At 36.1% G+C, this 20,276-nt stretch overlaps 1 protein-coding gene across 22 annotated transcripts in view; it reads left to right on the top strand.

The window, feature by feature from the left end:
* ZNF462 (zinc finger protein 462) overlaps nt 1-20,276 on the top strand; it is a 156,359-nt gene that overhangs the window by 28,120 nt on the left and 107,963 nt on the right. Inside the window, exon 1 of one of the 22 annotated variants that reach the window (XM_087926471.1) lies at nt 9,536-9,689. The exons of the other annotated variants lie outside the window; for them this stretch is intronic. The gene's annotated coding sequence lies outside the window, so the exon portion shown is untranslated. Of the gene's footprint in view, nt 1-9,535; nt 9,690-20,276 lie in introns of those variants that run through there. 22 annotated transcript variants of the gene reach the window in all.

Genomic DNA, 20,276 nt, shown 5'->3' on the forward strand with positions numbered 1-20,276 from the left:
TTACTTATTTAAGTATTACGAACAGATTATATGAGAGACTCCAAAATATAATTCTAGACATGGACATCAAGGTGGATGGGTCTGGTTTGCACCCATCAAGCAGTGACTCCCTGGGTTCTGAGGCTGAGAGCAAGGTAAAAACTTGCAATGTCCTTTAAAAAACCCAATATGTTGAATATTTCACATTGGGAAAGAAGTGATCCTTCCTTCCTTCCCTGCGTGTATAGAAATTTAGCTTAGAAAAATTGAAGAACATAAATATGAGGGGGAAATTGTGGCATTCTTTACTTTCTTTCGAATTCCCAATAAAGCGCACATTTTTTTCTAAGCCTAGCTTAGAATGGAATCTTCACAGCTTCTCGTCACTTTTCTCTCAGTGAAATGTACTAATCTATTGTCAGGCAGACAATAGTTATTGTACAGAGATGGGGAGATCAACCAGCTTGTGTTCCTGAATAAAACACAATGGAAATCTTGACTAAAGTTCGCATAGTGTCGAAGTCATAAACTTTTTGCAGAACAGACAAAGCAAGATGGATCCAATGAGTTGCTTCTGAGGCAAAAGAACTGATTTTTTTTAAAGGTTATTTGCAATTTGCCATCTTTTAAGGGCTTCACAAAGCTGGGAGTTAGTGTTATTTGTTCCTGAAACCTGGGTTCTTTTTTTAAAGTAACCCTAAAACCTTAGAAGATTACTTTAATTCTTAAGAAATAGTTCTTAGGAAAGCAAGGACTATTACTGAATAGATGCTGGACCTAATTGGTTGAGATGTTATAAGGAGAAATACTGTAATAAGAGTCAAGATACAGTGCCTTGCTAAATATGAAAAAGAATTCCTAAGGAAGGCTTCAATATTTCTAGTGGGAATATAACTAATTTTGAGATAAATCTGTTGAACAGTTTCTGCCATAAGGATGTATGCTTATCAAAATGTAGAATTATCTATGAAACACAAGTTTCTGATACAGCATGATAAGCATTTTGATCTTTGGAAGGAAGTGAGTGCAATATCTTTTTGAACAGTGAAGAAGCACCCGTAGACTATTTGACAAGTGAGTCATTAATATTTTCATATATGCATTTCTGATTTTTTAAAAATATTGTAATGTATAGCCTTGAGCACTTGGCTTCTCTGAATCCTGATTTGTGCTTGGATCAACATCAGGCAAAAATTAATTTCCTCTATGTAAATATCCATGGTAAATGACTGGAGACATTAGGAATGTCAGAACTGAGAGTCAAGAAAATATTGAATCATTTCACCAAGTGCTTTCCTATTCTAGTTAATTTAGGGTTTGGGAACAGGTTAAAGTGCAATAAAAAGTTACATTTTCCTGCAGAGAACCTAAATAAGTTTCAGCCAGGGTGGGATTCAATTTTTTAAACAACTGGTTCTGTGGGCATGGCTTAGGTGGTGGGCGTGGCTTGGTGGTCATGTGACTGGCTGGGTGTGGCCAGTTCAACATCACTCACATCGAGGCATGCATCTCCTTGCCTGGCCTCTCATGACTGGGGATGCTGCAATAGTCATAAGTGTGAAAAATGGTTATAAGTCACTTGTTTCAGTGCCATTGTAACTTTGAATGGTCACTTCGCACAAGCAAAGTACCAGCAAAGGAGGGGGGAAAAAACTCCAGATAAGTTCCAGAGGAAGGAAGTCTAGTCCTGCCAAGAATGTAATAAGGGTTAATGGAGAGGCAGTTTCTGTAAGCAACACCAGAATGTTTCCTTCCTGCCTTCCTTACAGGATTAGGCCAGTAATTTCTTCTAACAACCTGTTCTCTGAACTGCTTGGAATGTTAACAACCAATTCTAGCGAATAGGTGTGAACCGGTAGAATCCCACCCCTGGTTTCATCCTGGAGCAAACCAGCAAAATTATAGGCAAGTTCTCATAGCATCTGAAGAAATGGAGGAAATCCTTCACTAGAATATATTAGCATTAGTTCTACTAGAGAGATTGATTTATTTACTGAAAGAAGACAAATTGGAGCCCAAATATAAATTGAACATGGATAACTTTAGCTAACTCTCATTGCCTGATCTCACCAGAAGTTGGAGAAAATGTGTCAAATTCTTCTCTTGTCTAAAAATTAATTTCTTGTGATTAAAGATGAAACATTGGCATATGCCAGACTGCCTGACCTGATAAAAGACAATATCAGAACAAATAAAACTTAAGATTTGGAAGCATATTCTTCTGCTTAATTTGTTGGCTCAGCAACTTCTTTTCTAACTGCGTTTATAGTAAGTGCTACAATAATACTAAACCTGTAAGAGACTGCTATCAAACTCTCAAGAGACTTAACAGATAGCGAACCAACATGTTTTAACTGCACAAATGTTTTAAAAATTGGATGACTTCAGCAGTTTTTTTCCCTGATTACATACTATATATATATATTTAAAATGTTGGATGAGGCATTTTTTTTCTATAAAATTTTAGTTATTGTAAATAGGAATGCTCCCCAAATCCAAATAAGGCTGCAAGTAAGCAGATTGACAGATTGACACAGACGTTCAGTTAAGTTAGTCATTCAGTTAAGTTATAAAGAGATAACCTGAGGAGCTTTCTTTGTCATATTTGCTGTGACAAAATTATTCCGAATCCCATTTCTAGAATCCCATTTCTAGATTTTTGTCAAAATCGATAAAGCAAAGCACTAGGAAAATGAGACCAAAAGCTTGCCCCTCCTACTCTTTTTAACTTTTTGCAGGCTGGTCTTAGCAAAGAATCCAAGAACTAAAGCCAACCTACTTCTGGGACATTAAAAACAGAAATATTTTAACTACAATACATAGTGGCTCCTCTACCTTGACTTTCTACATTTGCTTGACTTCACTCAGGCTAGGAGAGTTATTAGAAAAAGGCTTTTAAAGATTGAAGGACAGAATGAAAAAGGACTCATCCCAAATTTGGTCCAAAACTCAGCTTAATCATTGTTAGGTAGAAACCAGCCAACTATATCAACTCATTCATCTCTCCAGTCCAACAAAGGTTCTTCTTCAGAGACAGATATAATAGTCTACCCTTAGTGCTTTTATACAGTAGATTCAATAAAACCCCCATGATTAAATGAACCTGCCCTTGTGGTAATGGTTCAGTTGAATCTATTCTCTACATGCTGTAGTGCTGCTCCTTTTATGGTTGTATTTAAAGAAGATTTATCTTTCTTCTCAAGCTACATGCACCAAATTCTTCCAAAAAACATCTTGTTAATGTTCTCTTAGCAGATAAGAAAACTGCTACCCCGCCATAACTTAGTAAAATTCTGTATAGTGTTGTGAATGTGCACAAAAAAATTGACTGACTGATGTACAGGACTGACATCTTCATATCTGATTGATTTGTCTTACGGCCATGTGGATACTTTGTTTTTCTCCCTTTTTTCGACTGAAATTTATGTTTTCTTTTATCTTGTTATTGACCGAAATAAATATAGGTAGACCTCGACTTAACAACATTGGTTTAGTGATGGTTTGAAGTAACAATGGCATTGAAAAGAGTGACTTATGACCACTTTTCACATGACCATTGCAGCATCCCCCATGGTCACATGATCAACATTTAGATGCTTAGCATCTGGCATATATTTATGATGGTTGGCGTGCTCCGGGATCACCTTTTGCGACCCTTTGACAAGCAGAATTAATGGGGAATCCAGATTCACTTAACAATTGTGGCAAAAAAGGTTGCAAAATGGGGCAAAACTCACTTAACACAACTGTCTTGCTTTACAGTGGAAATTTTGGACTCAGTTGTGGTCATAAGTCAAGGACTTACCTGTATTGTATTACATGTAGAAGGCCATTTTTCTCCCACCTTTTTGTTTTGCTCTATAACCAAAATATTTTTTCTGAAATGTTTATAAGCCAGGCTAGAGGAAGCATCTAACCAATCTTTGCAGATCTTGATGAGTAAGTATCTGGTGAGTGCTCAGACCACAGGAAGTCCAAGGCAGCAGGCTTTTCTGGGGAATTGGGGGGGAAAAACATTCTGGAAGAAGGCAACAACAACCCTCTTCCTAATTGTTGCCAAGAAAGCTATCTCGATATGTCGTGAAATCACCAGGAGGAATCTAAAGTGAGTTTACATTAGCAGTTTATAAATCTCAGTAATGAGACATCCTTTGCCCTCTGAATTACTGTCTATAAGGAATCCCACATAAAGAAAAAGGAAAGGAGGAGGAGGAAAAAAAAGAAAGTTCAGTCATTCTTTTTGAAAATTATCAGTCTTCTACCATAATGACCTGCTGGGAGAAACAGTTCAGATAACTTAGATGACATTGAAGTATGCACAACACGTGATCGCTTAGCAGACGAGATATCTAATTACCTATGAGAGGGTGTTGGAAAGGTGATATGAAAGGATTGGAAGGACAGGGGGAAAATTGCCTTGATAAAATAAATAATTTTGGGAAGAAATCTTGCCCAGCTTCTGTTGCCTCTTTTAATCATGATTTGGCTCTTTCTGATAGGTCCAGGCTTGGATATGGGTATGGCAATCAAAATGTGTCAAGAAAATTCTGAATATACTAAGGTTAGATATCTAGATGTAAAATATAAAAATTAAAATTTGGATGACTTTTCAGAGATTATAGAGATAATCTTTAGTCTATAAGATGCTCCTTTGCAAGACTACTTTTGAAAAATAGGTTGAAATTTTTGTTTTTTCTCAATAAAGGAACATATATGTACATACTTACATAATACAGTGACAATATTATTTTTAATAAAAAATTATAAATCACAGCCAGTTACTAATACATTCGTTTTAATTTTGTTTAAACTTGCTTAAGTATAACGTTTATTCTAATGTAGCTTCTTGGAAGTTGTATTGCATATGTGTGTATGTATGTATGCATGCATGCAAGTATGTAGTATAAATATATATTTACAAATCAATGAAATGCTCTGGTGCAGATTTGTATTTATTATCTTCTCCTTTCTGAAAATAAACATAAAAGTTAGCTAATCATTAATTCTGCTAAATATGTTTTAAAATCTCTTTTCTTCATGGTCACATGCCTTCCATACTTTGACCTGAATGATCATTTGGATTGGGATAAAATACAGTTGGGACTTTCCCCATGAATATCACTTCTGTAGAAATACACCGTTTTTAGGATGTCTAGGAAAATCAAGAGCATCATGTATATATGCAAAGGTAACCTATCCAAGTCAGGCCTTTCCCTTGAAATTCCAGGTTTTTATCACATATCAGCACACGTAATGCGACTTTTCTGCCAGTTCTGATTAAGAGTTTATGGATCATAATAAATGTCAATGGAAGTGGCCAAATGTGGCCTGCAAAATTAATCATTACATATCTTTTTTGGTTATTTAAGAACAGTCTGGCATAGTCTGATGTTGTTCAGCAGTTGGTAGTGTTGGCCGGGAATAGTAATCATGGGAATTGTATAAGTAGAGGACACCCGTTTGGGAAAAGTGGTTCCATTGCAAACCGCCTTGCTGAAGAAAACTTTGTGTCTGGGGAATCTTATTTAGACAAGCAATAAGGTAATAAAAGAACCAAGCTGTTAAAAAAGTCGTGGATATTAACAACCCACTGAGCCACACTCCAGCATATTCCTAGAATAAAAAAAAAACGAATGAAAGGGAACTTAAAATTGCAAATACTCCCCCCACCCCCATGTGTAGGAGAGAACTGTTTTGTTGTAAAAACTTTGGATTTCAGCTCAACTTTCATCTTATTAAACCAGCTTTCTTACAGTTTCTTTTCACTTCAGTATTTTTAAGGATGGCCATTGTTTGCAACACAATTGCAAAGGCCTGTAAAAGTCCAAGAATGGTCTAACACTTTCTTAATGATAAACCTAGCAAGTTGGTGCTAAAATCGAGTTACCTACAAAGGGGAGAGAAGGCTGTAGGCAAAAATCTCTGAACAGGCTGAAAAAGCTATTTCTGAGAAAATTATATTCTGAGCGATTTGGCCTAGATCTAATTAAATCTTTTGTGGCATCGATGTGGCATCTATTCTGCTGTGAGATTCTCTGGCAGACCTTGACCTGTATTGACCTATTCTTGAATAGGTGAACTTAATTTCTTCTGAGAGCTCGCTAGCTAGGTAGCTACTAAGTGACTTTGGAAATATCACAGCATCAGATTTTGCGTATGTGTTGGTTTCTCACATGTGTATTCTGTTCTGCTATTAGAAACTGAAATATCTTGTTGATTTAAAAAGGGAGGTCTAAAACTACACATCATGACAAAATGGTTATTAGGGTAGTCAGTGGCACAAAGCTAACCATCTTGCTTTTTCCCTACCTGCAGCTGAACTTAGACTGAATGGCATCTGTGTCTTCCCATATCTGTTCATCTGTATTTTTTTAGAAACTTTTTTTTACCAAAGTTGCATGAAACTGAACATAATATTGAAGGCATGGGATTTCCTTGCAAGATCCCTCCCAATCTTAAACATTATAATCCCATGAAAACTTCAAAGATTTTTAGAAGACCCAATTATGTTCTTTATTTTTTATTTTTTTAAAAAGGTCCTTAAAAATAAATAAAACTACTTAGGTTTTACTTTCCGTCATTTTTGTTTCAAGCTCATTAATTTATTGGTTTACAGTATTGTAATATAAGTGTGCCATGAAATAAGGTCTTAGATAGGTCATAATATTAAAACAATTGGAAGTCAGTAATTAATTTAAAACAGCAGTAAAAAATAATTGGAGGGTAAAAATGCAAGACAGGGGAAGTAAAATTAGCATATTGCTGAGGCTGCAGAAATTGGGATGGTCACGAGATGGCAGCAAAGAGTTTGGGTTTTCTGTGTCTTTTAAAAAGACCATTATCAGTCTTCCACTCTGTGTGTGAGATAGATAGATAGATAGATAGATAGATAGATAGATAGATAGATAGATAGATAGATATTTTCTTAAGTTTTCGCGGGTACTTACATGTATGGCATTCAGCTTTGTTCAGGTATTTTCCCACATCATTGTAGTTGTGCTTTTAAAGTTGTAGCAATGTTTCGGCAGAATCTCATCTGCCATCATCAGGCTTCTGTATTGTATCAGTCTGTGACAGACAAACACAATACAGAAGCCTGATGATGGCAGATGAGATTCTGCCGAAACATTGCTACAACTTTAAAAGCACAACTACAATGATGTGGGAAAATACCCGAACAAAGCTGAATACCATACATGTAAGTACCTGTGAAAACCTAAGAAAAAATATGTATGTATGTATGTAAAATATACATTTATTAATATATTAATAAATATTAACAGATCAAATAAAGTGAAGATATGATTTAGGGAGGTGGTAAGATGGGGGTGATTGGAACATAAAAGCAGGTTGAGATGAAAGTATGGATTTAGGGAAAAGAAGTGCAGGGTTATCTAGACTGCAAAGATCTGAGTGACCACTAGTTAACAGCAAGAATTTGGCAAGTTATAGTTCTTTGCTGCTTTCTGGTGCTTTTATGTTTTTGCAACCCCCCAAAATGACTTCAAAGTTACTGCAAAAGAGGTGTTAGGCAAGTCTCCTTGAGGAGAGCAGTCCGAAGTCAACATTTCTTAGTATATCTTAAATGGTAAAAAAAGTAAATTTTCAAATAATATTGACTCAGGCTGTCTCTACAGGCTAAATTCAGCAATAGGAAACAATCCAGAAGCTACAAAGGGAGATGAAAACATCAATAGGTTGCTATTAGTTTGGTTTAGATCTAAAGTGGGCAAGAGTGCTTTGAATCCACATCTTCGTAAAATGTTTTTATGGTGCTCACTCCCAGCCACTTTCTGGAAAACTGAAGTGATTGCAACACATTTATTGATTATGTGCCATTAAGTAGTTTTTGACTCCTAGCAACCATATAGATAGATTTTCTCCATAATGATCTATCCCTAACCTGTTCTTTCAGGTCGCATGAATGATGGTGCACTCATCACTATCTGAGTCCATCCACCTCTGGTTATCCTTTTCTTTCCTTCTACCTTTCCCAGCATCAGATCCTTTTCCAGGCTTCACATAATGTGTCTGAAGTAGAGTAATTTGAACATGGTTAATTGTGCCTCCAGTGAGAACTTGGATTGATTTGTTCAATGAGCCATTGATTTGTTTTCTTGGCTGTCCATAATATTCTCAGGAGTCTTTTTCCAATACCAAAGTTCAAAAATGTCAATACCTCTTCCTATCCTGCTTTGTCAAAGTCCAGCTTGCATTTCTATGGAGTGTCATAGGAAATATATGGCTTGCAAGATTCTAATCTCTGTAGGTATAGACAGATCACAGGATTTGAACACGTTTTCTTCATGTTTACCAAATGCTTGTTTATTTGTTCCTTTATTGTTGATCGTTGATCCTAAAAGAAGCTTCCATCACCTCAGTATCTTTAGTCTCAATTCTGAGGGTGGTTTTGCCCGTTGCTCTCCTTTATATTTTAGTCCAGTTTTTCCCACAATACTCATTGACTTTTAGTACTAGAGCTTACAGATACTTTGTATTTTCAGTTATCAGGGTAGTGTTATCAGCATATTTCAGGTTACTGATGTTTCTTTCTCCTATTTTAAAATCACGCTTATCTTCTTCCTATCCAGCTTCCCTTAATGTAGATTCTTCAAATAGGTTGAATAAACAAGGAGAGAATATGCAATCTTGTCACACTCCTTTGCCAATCTAGAGCCAGCATATTTCACCATCTTCCATCTATACTGTAGCTTCCTGATCTGTATAGAACATGAGGATAATGAGAAGTTCTGGGATTTCCACTTTTCTGAGCACTTTCTATAGCTTGATGTAATCAATATAATCCAAGATTTTTCCATAATTGATGAGTTTTCTTTATTATTCTTTGGCTTTCTCAATTATCCAGATTGCATCAGTAATGTTTCATATTCTTTGGCCGTTTCTAAAGCTAGCTTGACCAACTGGTACTTCTTTTTCCAGGTAGGGCTCTAATCTGTGCTGAATGATCCCAAGCATTCGTTTGCTAGCATGTGAAGTTAAGAATGTTGCATGAGTTTACGTGCTCTGTTAAGTCTCTTTATCTTGGTATTGGAATGTAGATTGACTTCTTCCAATTTGTTGGCCATGGTGTTATTCTCTAGTTTTGCTGGCATGACTTGGTTAGAACTATCACTGATTCTTCTTCTGTTGCTTGCTATATTTCAGTGGGATTCCATAAGTTTCTCTATTATCACGTTTTGACTTGATAATGGCCAGAGCACTGATCTAACATCTAGTAGTAGATGTTTTTGTAAAGAAGGAATATTTTATAAGGTATTTCAGATGTTGAAATATTCTTCTATATAGTGTTTCAGTATACCCCTTCCAACTTCCTTTGATCTCCTTTGGTTTCTGGCTGTCCATTGACTTCTTTAGCACTACCAATTTGAGATTAGGACTTTCCTCTGAGTTCAGAAATCTTTTCAAAGACTTTTTTCCATCTCTAGTGTCTTGTGTCTTCTAACAACTCTCTGAAAATCTTTGTTAAGCTCTTTTCTGAGGCTTTTTGTTGATCTTGGCTTTGGCTTCTCTACTTGGCAATTTCCAGAGTTTGTTCTAACATCCAGTTTGCTTTCTTCTCTTTCTACGTTTTGGCCGTCTTGTTTGACATTCGTCCTTAATAACTTATTTGAACTTCATTCCATAATTCCTATGGTTCTCTATCAGTGAAGATCAAGATTTCAAAGTGATTTCTGATGTTCTTGAAAATGGTGAGTATATGTTCAAGTATATCATATTGTAGAAACTGATTAGCTTTCTTTTTTTTTCCTTTAGGTTCATTTGGAATTTGCACACAAGCAGTTCATGATCTATTCCAAAGTCAGCAATTGGCCATGTCTTTAATGGCACAATTGAGCTGCTTTCAGCAATAAAATAGTCAACTTGATTTCTATATACTATATATTATATATATATTCTATATCTGGTAATATCTATGTATAGAAATGCTATTTTGGTGGTTTGAAGAGTGTTAGCTATGAAGAAATAATTGGAGTGGTCGAACCTAATAAGTTGATCCCCTGCTTCATTTTGGTTTCCTAAACCATATAATCCAATACATTTTCTTTTTTTCGCCATCTAGTCTCCAATCACAAGCGGCGTACATATTATTTGAATATTTTGTTGATTCCAAATTGGACTTGGAAATGAAACTCATCCACTTCCTCTTCTTTTGCATCGGTGGTTGGATCATAAACATGAATCTCCATGGAGATTTTCATCCAGGTCATAGTTGTCCCAAAGGTGCTTTTTTTTTTTCAAGAGGCAACCAGATGTTCTTGTTTTTCTTTGAAGATGTTTCGCTTCTCGTTCAAGAAGCTTCTTCAGCTCTGACTGGATTCCATTCCCCACCATCCACTCAGAGCTGAAGAAGTTCTTGTATGAGGAGCGAAACGTCTTCAAAGAAAACCAAGAAAGTCCAGTTGCCTCTGGGAGTGGGGGAATGCACCTTTGGGATATACATGAACGATTATCATATTAACCGGTTGTCCATGAAGTCTAATCAATATTATTTAATCATTGATTGCATTGTAGCCAAACATTAAAGGTTGCTATATCTTTCCTAATGATCAAAGCAACACTATTCTTCTTTGTTTTTCCATGTAATAAAAGATGGGATCTTTTGACTGAAATAGTCCCATCTCAAACCATCTCAGTTCTCTGATGCTGCAGATGTCAATTTGTAGTTGTTCCATTTCATCTTTCACTCTCTTGAGTTTTCCGGTGTGGAAGCTTCCTACATTCCCTGTTCCTATACTATAATGTTATCTTTGCAGCTTTACATTTCCTTTTCCTATAAGGCAACATGAGCAACTAGATGTCTGGATGGCTTCATCGCAGTGATAATTACAGAATCCGTGTAATCGCTGATTCTTTTAGGGCAGAGTACTGCAAGCATGTGGCAACTTGAGATTCTCCAGGAGTTTGCATCTTTCATTATTTCACGTTGCAAGTATATTCGTTTAGAGACAGTTCAAAGTTACAACATTGCAAAGTGGCTTATGACTGTTTTTCACACTTACGGCCATTGCAGCATTGGCCACATAATCAAAATTCAGATGCTTGCAAGTGGTTCATGTTTATGATGGCTGCAGGGTCCTGGGGCCATATAATCCCCTTTTGCAACTTTCTGACCAGCAAAATGCGTGGGAAAGCCAGATTCACTTAACAAAATGGTGGCAAGGAAGGTCATAAAATGGATCAAAACTCACTTAACAAATGTCTGCTTAGCAATGGAAATTTTGGGTTCAATTGTGTCTATAAGTCAAAGACTACTTACATTGGAATGTGAAGCAGGAGCTGTCAAATTTTTTGGATTGGTACTCATCAGTCAAATAAATAAACCTCCACTAGGATGGACTCTGGGCAGTATAAATAAAGTGCTAAAATATAAAACAGTATATATAAAAGTTAAATATGTGTTTTATAGGTCTGCCTGTCTATCTTTTATCTGACTGCCTACCTATCCATCTTATCTATCCATGCATCCATCCCTATAGATTGTTTTGAATAAACCCCCTTTTGTAGAGAATACTGTTTTGGAGTATCACATGTTTTTCAATTCTTCTCTAGGGGAAAAAAAAGATTGAATACTATTTAAACTACAATTGTTTATTGGCCCTCATCCAATCCATTGCTGCACTCAGACATTGATTTGGCAGATCACCTGCAGAGTAAAAGTGGAGGTCACACAACCCCTGTAATGACGACATACTGATAATCAGTCATGTGAATAATAAGAATCAAGAGTCTCACATGAGCAGAAATTTACAGTAGTATGCATCATGGTCACAACAGACCCACAGAACTAATTAAAACGAACCATGAATTGAACCCAGATTAATATTTAAGAAATAAATGTAATTTGAAATATTTCATTTGAAAGATATTTGGATGTTGCATATTTTAGGATTCTTAATTTAAAATAGCAATTTCCTTCTAAATTCCCTTTTATATTCAGGTGCTTGAAGTAAACATTGTGGAAATGTCCTTACCATCCTTTTAGAGTAGTCATAATATAGTAGAACTTTTGTCAGGCTATAGTCTCCAATATTGATTATTTTTGCTGAAGCATAAATAAAACCCAATCATACATGAACAAATTAATTTACTTAGCAGAACTTGATGATTCTGTTTGAGATTGTTGTTTTGTTCTTGCTCAGATTTGATATTCCATTATCTTTTGGATTTTCCTTTAATAACACATCCATGCAAAGTGGGCAGAGCTTATTTAAAAGGGGTGGGGCTGTTCAAACTTGGCAAGACCAGGTTAGGTTTCAAAGAGGAAATGTTTTTAAAGACCAAAATGATTAAAGAAGTCATTGTTTTCTCACGAGGTTAATAAGCAGGAGATGATCTGTATCCTTGGCAACTGAGAAAAGCCAGAGTTTCAGTGTTTGTCCCAGGGTTGAACAACTGCTAGAGTGGACTAATAAGTATACAGTATATTTTTGCATACTGTCCATAGATTGTACAATCTTTAGTTAATTGATAATTTGGCCCTTTGATTTAATTTATAGAGATTTGGAAGGAAATAAATGTGAATGCAGAGTTAATAATCATGGTTAAAATGAAAACCATCTTTAATGTTCTCTTTCCCGCTCTCAGATACATACACACATTAACATATATAACATTTGAATAAAAGGACATTCCATAAATAAATCTTTAGTTTATTAAAACTATTGTCTAATTAAAAATGAAAATGGTCCTTTCTATCTCACTCATACTCATTCCATAGCAGAGCTACGGAAGTTAAATCATTCTGAGGCTAGTTTTATTATGTATCAGCTACACTACTATGCTTTTTTTATAAATGTATTTTTGTTAAATTTTGATTCTTTGTTACCGTTTCTAAAATCCCAATTTTGCATTCATTTATGAGAGGTTTAGTTGGGCTCTCCAGGTTACGGTCTTTCATATATTTTGGAGTTATATGCTAGTATATCTGGAAACCATTAAGAAAAACTGTTAAAGTTTTTTCAAGAAAGTAAGAAGATTATTACAAACAAAACCTCTTAAATTTATTTTCCTGGAAATGGTGAGACGGAATCAGAAAAAATAACTGCCACCATTCCAAATTCCAAGTTCTGCAAAAAGAAGAAAAAGTTAAGAAAAGGGAAAACCTTATTATTCATACGATGGCCCTTCTTTTAGAATTTTGCCAGACTAGAGAGAAGCAGTTTGAAAGGGTGCAGATTTCTCTATATCACACAAGTAAAATTCAGTGAACTTAACAGGATAGCTTGTAAGAATAGGCAACACTATACCATGGGAATAAACCCTAGTTAATTTATTGGGGTTACGATATGAGTTGAAAATGTTTTTTTTTCCTTTTGGGCTGTTCAAAATTTTTCTTTGTTTTGATGTATGATTCAAATTGCATGATCCAAAGCCAGAATTAACAAAACATTTAGAAATCTTTTATAATATTCATTAAAACTCAATTTCATTGTTGTTTGGAGGGTGGCTTTTTTCTAGAATAGATGAAAGAAAACAAGCTTGCCTTAGAATTAGAATTTGTGTCTTAATGTAAGGATGGGTTACAAGGCATAGACATATGACATTGTCTGACCATGGGATCCCAAATAGTTGCAGAATAATCTCTGCAATGAGAAGCTGCCCACAGGTCTTCCTTGGTAAGAAAATAACTCTGGTCTGATTGGCAGGAAGATCAGTTAAGAACAGATTTGAAAGAGATGGCCTTGATAGCACAGAGTGCTATTGTAACTCCATATAAGGGTTGGTATATTACTTCTTTCCCCCTTTGCTTCTGCAAACATTAAATCCTGCAGTTCCTTGTTGTATTGGTAAAGTTTATACTTGTTTTATTTTATTCTATTAAACTGATGAATAAAGGAAAAGGAATAAATTCATGTAATATAACTTTGTTAGCAACTCCATGTACTCCAAGTCTTCTTCCTTGCACCTTTGATAGTGGTGGGTGGGGAAACCTTATGCAAAAAATAAATCTCAACCATTCATTGATTCATATCAGGTGTAGGTTTTTTTTTCCCTTGGCAGTGTTCAATGATTGTTCTTTAACTAGTAGTCTCCATGCCTGAAAAACCTACAGTTTTTGATGTTTTGATAGATGCCAGATACTGGGAATATAGCCAAGGAAACACATTGTTTGACTTCATTTTAAGATTGTAGGAAATTAATTTCATGTTCCTTAGAGCAACTCTTCACTGGTTAAAAGAAGACATTCACGCTCATGCTTCCATTATTTTTGTAAATAATTTCAAATTTTGTCGCCTTCCTTCTACCTTCTGTGAAAGAGGCTGCCTAGTTTGGAATCCATGAGCCTTTCCTTTCCTCTTTCCTCTTAAATCCCATGCTGTAGAATAGGGATGTCAAACTCAAGGCCCTTAGTAGAGAGCTTAGATCAGGCCCACCTTTGAAATAGCGAAGGACTGGCCTGTGGTGCTACTGCCAGCGAAAACGGAGCTCAGGAGGGCCCTGCGCGACCCTCCCAGGCTCCGTTTTCACTGCAGAGGGCTACAGGAGGATCCCCCCCCAGCCCTGCCCAGGCCACCATATGTGCCCCCTGACCTGAGTGACATCAATCTGGCCGCTCCCACCCCAGCCATGCCCATCCGGCTCCCTAAGGTCAAACACAACCCTGATGCGGCACTCAATAAAATCGAGTTTGAAACCCCTGCTTGTAGAACATCAGAAAGCGGCAGGACTTTTGAACTAGGTCAAATATTCTGTCAAATATGGCCCAAATTAGATAGAGTTTCTATTGTACAGGCTTTTGACCACATTTTGTCTTCCCTGGTTTTTTTTTTTTTTTTTGAAAAACAAACATGACTTGAAATAAAGCTTAAGAAAGACCCATTTGTAATATCTGCAGTTAGTATTACAACTCAAATCTGTTTTATGATATACCTTACTGTTGTGCAGCTGCGGTAAAAAGTGTCTCACATGTCCTGAAGCACTCTTAGTTTAGCAAAGGTGATATATTGTGCAATGCACAACTCTCAGAAATATTGTTTAAAGGAAATACATGCTGTGTTGTTCTTCCACTTCATAGACCATTCTTTCTCTGTTCCTGTTGACACACCATTGGCAAAATTGAACCAGGTTAGTGTTGATAGTATCTTCATTTGACTATTTTTTAAATTTTTGTTTGCTTTTGGCATAATCCATTAGTAAATTCTTCTGCACGTTCCACTTAGAGTATATGGCAACCAGAAAAAAAACTCCAGAAGAGGTAGATGTCTGACTTAATTTATTTTAACTTAAAACACTGATCTTTTTCAGAGATTTCTGAGTTTATTTGATAAAGCATTGAAACAAACTTGTAATAAGATAGATGAACTGTAATATTTCTTCATCATATCCTGGTGATAATTATCTACACATTTCCTCCCTTTTTTGTGTGCATTAAACTAGGTTTCCTTACAGCATCAACATGCGGTTTGTTATATTTCACTGCTCTTACCTATTGTAGACAGTCTACCTGGAATTTACATATTAATATTGGCAGCAGGAGGCCCAGTTTTGTGTAGTGATTAAGGCATCAGGCTAGAAACTGAGAAGTTGTGATTCGTAGTTCCTTCTTAGGCACAAAACCAGCTGAGTGACTTTAGGCCAGTCACCTTCTCCCAGCTAGGAAGGAGGCAGTGACAAACTGCTTCTGCAAAAATGTGCCAAAAACTGCAGGGACCTGTCCAGGCAATTTCCAAGAATTGGACATGATTGAATGGAAGAAACAAATTTGCAGTAAAGTGTTTTTGTTATTGTGATATTTTTCTGAGAAGGTACAATTGATTAATTTTGCCAAAGTAGGCTTGTAAGTTGACTTTTTGCATTCCCTGCACCTTTCCCCCATGTTAACATCCAATTCTTCCGCTTCCAAAATGGGAGATGCTATCTTTTGTTGTAACAAGCGTATTGAAGATAGGTATTATAAAACTACAGATGGTCTTTGCTAGCAGCACTTTGCTATTCTAACAGAGAGTTGAAGGAATGAATAAACCTGGGACTTCCTCTGAGTTCATATTTCATAGAAGGAATGCTAGAAGGAACAATGCATATTGAGCTCTGCAGATAGTTCAGATGCCTACAGATCCTTGTGAATGCTGACTTTTTAAAGAACTGTTTCCAAATCAGGAGAATGTTGGAAAGAAATAATGTAAAAGGAGGTTTCAGTGTGTGTCAGTATGATAATTATCTGAAACATAATGGAATGGGACCAATTTTGGTGTGGTAGGAGAAGCCAGGAAATGATTTCAACTAAGGTCTTTAGAAAAAACAACAACAATAAATACATCCTGATTATCTTTAGAGATTCTTAGTCATCCAAGACCTGATTTTCCAAAGGTGCTTTTTCAAAAGGCAATTGGACTTTGTTTTTCCTTGAAGATGTTTCATTTCTCATCCAAAAAGCTGCTCCAGTTCTGACTGAACAGTGGAGGATGGAAGGGTGAATATTCCTTGCAGTCATCTGGTTGTTAGCACTCTTTCTCTGAGAGTTGTTGAGGTGGTTTATCTGTGCCCTCAGGGTCACCAGTGCAAATGGGTGTGGAACCATCTTGGAACTGCTGAAGGGAATGAACTCAGGGCACAGATAAACCTCCAAGAGGCCTCCAAGTAGCCTCAATGAAAGTGAAACATATTCAAGGAAAAACAAAGTCCTTTTGAAAAAGCACCTTTGAGACAAAATGCATCCTGATGCAAGAAGCCATGGGCAGCAGCTCAGAAAATTGCTGTCTTCTCCATTCAAAGCCTACTTTGGTTCAATCACTCAAGTATATCTTCTCAGAAAAAGTCTGTTTTTTTTAACCATGGTGAGGTGCTTGAAACATTGCATGTGATATTCAAAGCTTGGTTTGATGAAACATGTTCATTCTCTTCCCATGACATTTTTTGTAACCAAAGATGAGCCTGTTTAATGTTTTGATTTGTTTAAAATGGAGTTACGTTTGTATGGATTGTGCTATATTTGTATGTGTGCATAAAGTCTCTGTTTTTCTTTTTTGTTTTAGTACTCTAGTATATTTACTTTAGGATAAGCAATAAATACATACAAACAAAAAAGGTATATCTATATAATATTATTTTGTCCTTTTCATGGCTTGTATTAGTAGAAAACAAAGGACACAAAAATATATTATACAACTAGATGAGATGGAACACTCTTTAACACTATAACTCCCCATCTAAGAACATGAGATGTGACCTTAAAGACTATCTATGGAAAGAGGGACATTGTATTAACTTAGATCTTGAAATACAACTTAAGTCTATGATTTAGCAAACATACCAAGTTGCCAGCCTTCCCACTGGCAATGTTATTGAAGCCTGATTTCAAGCAGAATTATGCTTTAGACATGATTAGACAAAACAACTAGTGAGTTTAATTTTCAGCCTTCCGGAAATTTTAGCAGCTACATCTGAAATCACTCTGTGTTTTGCTGTGTGGAAACGTTGTGGTCTATCTTCTCTCAACTCCATTCGCACTGTATGAAATTCTCATTATTAACCTCCAGGAAATATTACAGATGCTGAAGTGTAAAGGAGAAACTCATCAATAAATTTGTTTACTGTTTTTTTCTGCAGCAGTTTTTTGTGCTACAGATACTTATATTTGTCTCTTCCAGAATCCAAAAAAACACACGTTCACAAATTATATTTGAAAAACAGACACTAGCTTGAAGTGAATAATCCTAGTTATACAGAGTTTCATAGAATAATTGATGGCAATAGTTGAGGGGCCCAGATTGTATTATGAATCAAATATTATAGATGTTGGTTCAGATTGCAGTTTTTTTCGTATTCAAATGCATCCACTCCACAAAACCAGCCGTAAAGAACCATTTATAAGTTTAAGTGTTGTTCTATTATGTTCAAGAAGCATATTCCACAGAGGGGGGGGAAAAGATTTCACCTTTTTGAATTGAACAAATGAGCTTGCTGCCGGATAGCCACACCCTACATTTCTGAAAATTATTTGATTTCTCTTTTGATGTGGTGTTGCTCTTTCTTTTAACTGTGCCATGAAAACCGCAGTAGCTTATTAATTATACAATTAATACAATTAAACTTGACTAATAATGTGTAAATTTCAATCTGTTTTCTAGAGGGCTTCTTCTGACATTTCAGATTAATTTATCCCAGTGTCTTACACACGTTGTAATGTGCAAATATTCAAAAGTGAATTCTTCTGTACCTTTGGGGTTTTTTAGTGTTTTTTTTTTAACTTTCAAGTCAATGTTGAAATACCTGGTCAAAATCCCTTTAGTTTTCTTGGCAAGGTTTTCAGAAGTGGTTTGCCATTGCCTCTTTCCTAGGGCTGAGAAAGAGGGACTGGCCTAAAGTCACCCAGATGGAACTGGCTTTGTGCCTAAGGCGGGATTAGAATTTACAGTCTCTTGTGTTCTAGCATGGTGCCTTAACCACTAAACCAAACTCTTTCTCCATCTGTGTCTAGCTCCTGATATTTGAAGGAAATAGATTTCTTGATTTACAGAACTGTTCAGCATCAGCAAGTATCTTCCTTTCCCTTACTAGTTCATATATAGAAGTGTTCATTCCAACCGTCAGTTTGTTATATTATCCACATGGCCAAATGCAAAAAAAAGTGTGTTCTGTTAGTTTTCCTTTCTTTCTAATTCCCCCCCTTTTTTTTTGCTCTGTGTTGTTGTTCCACCCAACTCCCACAAGACATATGGCCAAATTGTAAAACTGGTGATGGCCCTAGGTGGCTGAAATAATTAATGAGCTGTTTGGAAATGTATTAGCATCTGCTATTCTAATTTGCTATTAAGCACAGCTGCGGGTAGAAAATTTCAGATAGAAGGTATCCAACTGCATATTTGCTTCCCTCCAGCCTAAGCTGAAAGGTTCAGTTTTTAAAATTTTAATGAAATAATTTTGCCATCAAACAGGGTTAGGTTTAGTGTGCAAAGGCTATAAAACAAAATATTTTTCCCTTTATGGCTTTAATGCTTGATGTGTTTGACAGGCAACATGATCATGTATACTTTTACTCAGTAGGAGGGCCCATTGAATTCTCTTGGATTGCCCCCAAGAAAGCATACATAAAATTCTCTACTACGAACATTAATAAATAAAATGCATGTAATTAGTTAGCCTATATTATATGTATCAGTGTTCTTCCTAAGTACACCCCAAAGACGTTGGACAGAATCGAACACAGTTGTATACATTGCATATATATCAATGTTCCTGTTAGATTTAGGTGGACAGTTGAGGCGGAGTTCTTGAAAAGGCCAATGTCATGTTCTCTGTGAGCTACCCTGATTCTCTAGTGTGGTGATGGCTCAAATATTGTTCAGAATCTTTTTATTTTTAAGAAAAAAGATGTAAAGAACGACATCTTTTAAGATTTTTTTAGAAAAAAAAGACTCTTAAAACTGCTGCATTTTTACAGCGCTTTCCTTGATCATGTTTGGGTATGCATGAGCTGATGAATAAGAAAGGAGGGGATATGAAAAATGAACTTAAGTTTTGTTGACCTGTCGTTTCCTTTTTTCTCTGATGTAGTGGCACAGAATGGACCACTCTAAAGGGCTTTCATAAAATTTGTTTTGGCTAATTACACTTTTGATTACCAATATTTATCTAGGCTTTATAAAGAGCACTGGGAAAAAGAGCACTGGTGAAAGCAATAGAACTCGGTATAGGTAGTCCGTGACTAAACACTGTAATTGGCCCCAAAATTATGGCCATAAGTTGTGCAGGTTATTAAGCAGGTCACCTTTTTTGTGGTGGTCACTAAGCCAAAAGAGCAGTTGTAAAGTAAATCTACCCTTCACTGTGGGTGTTTGTTTTTTAACTTATGGAAGTAAATGCCGGTTTCCAGCAAAAACATTGCAAATTGTGCTTATGGGACTATGGGACACTGCAAACCGATGTAAATGCATGCTAGTTGCTGAATGGCCAAAATGTGGTCACATGACCACTGAGAGGAACACACCCAATGAAACTGAATCTGAGTCACAGCCTGAGAAAGGTCCATCATAACTTCAAAAACTCGCTGAGTGACCAGTCATAAATTGAGGATTACTTGTATAGTATCTAACTATTAGAAACTGCTATAAGAATTTTATCTGAGGCTGTTTTAAGAAAAGCAAAACAGGTGGTAATGTATTCAGGGGGTGGGGTGGAATAAGCTTTAGGCAGCTGTTAACATTTTTTAAAAAAATTATAATTTGAAAAAGTAATCTTAAAAAAAAATCTAATAAGTGTACTTGATTAGCAATAAGCAAATATAAGAATAAATATGTAGAGTACTTCGGGGCACCACAACAAGAAAGGTCTGTCTA

The sequence above is a fragment of the Pseudonaja textilis genome, chromosome 2 (assembly GCF_049901715.1).
Source record: "Pseudonaja textilis isolate UNSWEBS1 chromosome 2, rPseTex1.2, whole genome shotgun sequence".
Lineage (NCBI taxonomy): Eukaryota > Metazoa > Chordata > Lepidosauria > Squamata > Elapidae > Pseudonaja > Pseudonaja textilis.